This window comes from Myotis daubentonii, chromosome 6 (assembly GCF_963259705.1).
Source record: "Myotis daubentonii chromosome 6, mMyoDau2.1, whole genome shotgun sequence".
Lineage (NCBI taxonomy): Eukaryota > Metazoa > Chordata > Mammalia > Chiroptera > Vespertilionidae > Myotis > Myotis daubentonii.
In genome coordinates, this window is record NC_081845.1 from 60,805,924 (window position 1) to 60,810,674 (window position 4,751).

Here is a 4,751-nt window from a genome sequence, read left to right on the forward strand (position 1 = left end):
AAAACAGTTGAGTTAGTTTTGTGCAGTATTTCCACTCTTCTGCTAAGAATGAAATACATATGCATGTAGGAGCTGTGAAGTATGAATTGTGTAATTTTGGTGATTCCAAATACCTCTTAAATGCCCTTGTATTTAAACACTTACTACAATATAAATATGAATAGTAAACTCATACTAATAATTAAAAATTTTAATTTTTCTAAACTTAGAAGGACATTAAATAGCAAATAAATAAACACCATAAAACATTATGGAAGAAAAGAGAAGCTTTATGTTTCAGTATTTTCAGTAGCACTTTTTTCCCTAGCATTTTGAATAAGGGATTTTGTGCTTTCATTTTACGCTAGGCCTCACCAATTATGTTGCCAGCTCTGCTTACAAGAACATTCACTGAATTTCAAAGCCTGTTCTTGATCAGCACAAACTCGAAAATGATAGCCAGTAAATTGGATTTGCAATTTTCTTTTATGACGGATGGAGACAATATCATTGGACACAATCTAATCTTGCTTTTAGATAATTAATTATTTTTGCTGTATCGATGAGTCTGAGGCCAAATAAGCCTGCTTAAATGAAGGAAGTGGAAGGGGAAGAGATAGTAAACCTCTCATTGGACTTCAGTTATTTTAGGAGAAGGAGTTAAAGAACAAGATTGTGTGGAGGAGGTGCCAAATGCGGACGCTTTGGGGGGCTGTTTCATTCTTTTATGATGAATTGCTTGTGAGTGTGCTTAGGAGGTTCTCCAATTCATTACTGTCCCAAGCTCCATCCATAGCACTGATAGGCTGGTAGATACTCGGTGGCTAGAGACATGAAGGGGAAAAAACAGAATTTAATTAAATGGCTGAGGATTTTTTAAGAATTCATATGAAGTTCATCTAATTAAAGATCAGGTTGTGACACACTCTTTGGCAGGGGAGGGTGACCTTGGGTGGCTAAGGCGTCCCGGTGCCCGGGGGCTTGAGCACAGAGAGCTGGAGGGCTATGCTGCTGAGGGCCCCCCAAACGGGGTGGAGGAGGCGCGACCACGGCTCAGACAGAGGAGTGGAAGAGCGGAGCCTGGACAACTTCTTCCCCAAGAGGGACAAGAAGAAGGAGCAAAGCAACTGGCAGCGAGCAGGCAGTGGAGCTGGCGCCAGGGCCCGCCGGGTGATGGCCCCACCGCAGGCGGGGAGGGGAGATGGGGAGGGGGGGAGGGGGGGAGGGGGGAGAGGGTGTAAGGGAGCCTCCACCAAGGCTGTGCTGATGGATGAAAGTGTGTGGAAAGAATCTGAGCAAGAAGAGGTTGATTACAGAGGCCTCAGAGTTCAGGCAGTGCAAATAAGTGAAAAGGAAGAAGATAGTGAAAAAAGAGAAGATCCAGGTTATAATTGGGAAGAAGGTGGAGGTGGAGGTGGTAGTAGTGTAGAAAAATCTTCAGGTCCCTGGAATAAAACAGCTCGGGTACAAGCACGTCCTGCTTCTGTAATTGTTACAGAAATCCCGGAACCAGCAATGACTAGTGGTGTGTATCAGCCTACTGGAGCCACCGAAACCCCAACAAGGAAAACACCATAAGAACTGCTAGAAATATACAGCTATACATAGTTCGCATCCCTGAAGTCCACTGCCAAGCACATAGAAAGCCGAAACAGGCACTTAAAATGAATGCTACCTGGGGTTAAATGACCACATATGGCACATCCACAGTTTGTTTATGGCCATGAATTTTTAAGATTATGTAAAATAGGAAGATATGTAAATGATTTCAGGTTGAAATAATTGTGTTTTATTTTTTTTTGGGGGGGGTTACTTGTAAAGCCCACATTTTTGGCTTTTGAGACCTTTTTGACTCTGGGACCACAGCTGGCTTGAATTTAAATCTCCACTTGGACTTGCTCCTGTGCCTCATCCTACAAAATAAGGGGCAATGATTCACCACACTCATCCTGCTTTATCTGATCCACTCCCCTGAAGTAGAAGTGAGGAGTAGTCACTGAATAATAAATAGAACTTTACTTGAGTGAGAAAATCGTTGCCCTTATTTATGCATAAAGAGAGAGGTATTGTTTATTATTTGCTAACAGTAAAAGTGAGTAGAAGGAATCACCAGGTTATTAACTTTTTAACTTTCCAGCTGTCTTCAAGTTGGTCCCAAAATAGGTGTGTAGTTAATAGCACTGAACACTACAATAGATTTGCTACCATAGAAAATGGGACCATAGAGCTTCAGTTACAGTATTTTATGTTTTCTGTTCAATTGAAGCCTTAAAAATGGTTTAATAGGAATTTTATATACTAGTTTTCTCCTCCTGCCTCTCCCTCAAGATTCCTCTAAGGGGTGGCTTTTTTTATTTTTCCAACTCAAGGAAGACTATTTTAAGAACAACCTCAGGACATTTTTACTGATTACATTTATTTTCCCTTAGGGATAAGGAAATGGAGAAGAGCTTTGAAGTAGTAAGACACAACACTAGAGGTAGGGATGAGTGTTTAAATAAAACAGGCCCTTAAACTTCAGCTAGACAACCATTATGCTGGGCTTGAAAATCAGAAAAGCACACATAACACAATTAAGAAATGGTCTTTGCTAACACTTCTCAGGTAACGACCACCAACAGCCGTTCATCATCTGATCTCTGCTGGATCGACAACAGGTGCAGACCCCTCGATCTAAGTGATCAGCCCTGTTGCACTACGGAAGTTTCAGGTGCCACAACTGCTCTTTATTGTTATAAATGTGTGCACTAGATTCAGCACTGATCTTTCATAATAATTACTCTGCAATACAAAACCAAACCAAACCAACCAAACAAACAAAAAAAAACAACACACCATAAAAACAAACCCACAAAAACTGCAGCCGGTGGTCATTTCAAAATCTTTTTATGTTCAGATACTGAGCCTTTGTAAAATTAACTACCTCAGATTTGTTGCACTCATTGTGGACTTCATGTGAACGTCTGGATAAGAAGGTTACAGCTATTAAGTAGATGTGAAACTAACTTGAAACCAGCTTTCCTGGATTCCTATCAGAAATTCTGCAGAAAGTCAGCCATCTGGTTTCTGATCTGCTGTAAAAGATGAAAATTTCAGCGACCTTAATTAACTTGTCCTGTGCCCCACCCTTAAGGAATACTCTGCAGTGGGCTGTGGCTGTATTTGACTTCCTACATGCCGCTCTCAAAAGAACTGATGTGTTCAGATGCTCCGTGTAGGGCTGTGATTTATAATTTAAACTTTAGTGTTGTATTCTGAGGTAACCACAAATTTCCATCAAGTGGGAAGGAGGTGTGGGAGGAATAATCCTGTTTCTTTTAGTAATTTGTCATTTGGGCAATACCTTTTCTATGTTCCACATTAAGAACTTTTTTTTTTTTTTTTTGCTTTGACTTGGAAGAAGTCCTTTGACAGAGCATATTACTTGGTTAAGTAAATGACTTGAAATATACATTAGAATTGTGAAATGACTGGTAACATTGCCCATCCCTAGGAGTGGAACCAAATAGCCTTTGGTATAAAGGGCAGTGGATACAGGGCGCTCTACTTCAAGTGCTGTTAAAGTCTCCTCGAATCAGGTCCAAAACATAAAGTTAACGGCAGTTTCTGCTCAAGTCAGGGATTCAGTGACCTGTTCTTATAACTTAAAAGCAAAGTGAGCAGAACCCCAACCTAAAACTCACTTATGTTTCATGGATCTTGCATGATCTTTGACAATTCCAGATATACTTGTTGTGCCCAAATTTTTAAGTTATTGGACATTCTATAGATATAGTGATTGTCCCAGGGTAGCTCTGTTATCAACCTTCTGGTGAGTCTTTATGTTGTTCATTTGGAAAGTCAAGGGTGAAAGAGAAGCACTTCTCTTTTTTATAATTACAACTTAATCTATCCAGTAACTTTCAGTCCTTAAAAGGGACTTCAGGGAGATACTCAGGATTACTGAAAAGGTTTCTTTCCATCTAATGAGATAGTCTGATAATTTTCTAGTTTTGTATCTTTGGTTCAATAGAAATATTCAAAGTGGTGTGTGACCACTTGATGCAGCGTCTGGGTTTCTCTGTAATAAATATCCTTGCCAAATGGCGGGAGTTGCAGACTTGCTACTGGCAAGAGTGAAGCAAATGGGTGAGTAAAACAATCCTGTTGTTGGAGCATATTTCTGTGGGAGTGAACAAAAACAAAACAACAACAACACTGGTTTTGTTTAAAACACAAAAAAAGCATATACACACAAGCACAAGCATATATAAACACCTTTCCATTTAGACATCAGTGCTTTGAATATGTGAGGTTGGCATTGAATACAGCCGTCTATAGGAAAGGTTAAAAGACAAGATCTAACATAGAAAGCTAACAAGAAAGTAAAATATACTTGCTCTTTAGATACCACCACCTCCCTTTTATTTTTTTCTTCTTATTGACAATTGCCATTTATTATAGTGTAATATTGCTGGCCTGTTCTTAATAGTTACTCAGAGTCTGGATTCCTTGGAGGGGTCTTTACTCTAGGAGACCCTGGGGGCATTTTCATGCGAGTCTGAAGGCTTTCTTTCTTTTTTTTTTAAATTGTTTTATTGCTTAAAGTATTACAAAGAGTATTACATATATCTCCTTTTTCCCCCCCGCCCTTGACAATCCCCTGGCCTCCCCTACCCCCCAGTGTCTTATGTCCATTGGTTGTGCTTATATGCATGCATACAAGTCCTTTGGTTGATCTCTTACCGCCCTCCCTCTGCCCCCCAACCCTCCCCGGCCTTCCCGCTGTAGTT

The 4,751-nt window shown here is 40.2% G+C and overlaps 1 pseudogene; it reads left to right on the top strand.

The window, feature by feature from the left end:
• The first annotated feature begins 1,227 nt into the window (after window positions 1–1,227).
• On the top strand, window positions 1,228–1,647 carry LOC132236494 (protein CDV3 homolog; annotated as a pseudogene).
• The last annotated feature ends 3,104 nt before the right edge of the window (window positions 1,648–4,751 follow it).